This window comes from Chenopodium album, chromosome 18 (assembly GCF_948465745.1).
Source record: "Chenopodium album chromosome 18, dcCheAlbu1.1, whole genome shotgun sequence".
NCBI lineage: Eukaryota > Viridiplantae > Streptophyta > Magnoliopsida > Caryophyllales > Amaranthaceae > Chenopodium > Chenopodium album.
The window spans coordinates 49465889-49466633 of NC_137851.1; positions in this window are offsets into that span (position 1 = coordinate 49465889).

The window sequence follows — 745 nt, forward strand, 5'->3', positions numbered from 1 at the left end:
GAATTTGGTGCTGTTTTTTTTATAAAAAGAGCGTGCAGAGGGAGAACGAAATTGTTTTGAAGGGGTGATGATGATTTTACGATTATGCCCTTGCTTTCGGTTCATTTGTCGGGTGTCATTTCTTGTGATTATTTTGGGTTAATTTTGGATGGATGGTATATTGGTATGTATAGATATGTATGGTACAAGTGTATAGTTGTATGGGATAACGAATCGATATATAGTCTCAAGATTGAAGAATATAAGTATTTTTTGGCATGAATATTGATCGAGAATGGAGTGGAAAGGAAATAAATAAGACAGATGAAATGAATTATTTAACTCCTACTTTTCATTTGTTTGGTTTTATGAAATGAATCACCTAAACCTAACTCCTTTCTTTTAATTTGAGAAAGGTAAAGGTAATTATTATCTTAGGTTTTAGAGAAATAATAAATAGATGAAGGTCCTGTTTGGCAAAAGTAGCGGTAGTGGGTAGCTTTTAGCGGTCGAGTAGCGGGTAGCTGTTAAGGTATCGAGTAGCGGTCAATTAGTAGTGGATAGAGGTTAGCTGTCAAAGTAACGGTTGATAGTATGAGTGTTTGGCAAAAGTAGCAGTTACAATACTAAAATATATCAAAATTCATATGAATTTTGTTTAAAAAGTAATAAAAAGCTGTCAAATGCTACCCGCTACTTTCAAACGCTACTATTTTTAACGTTTGAGAAAAGTTACCTAAACGCTACCTTTATCGCTAACCGCTAT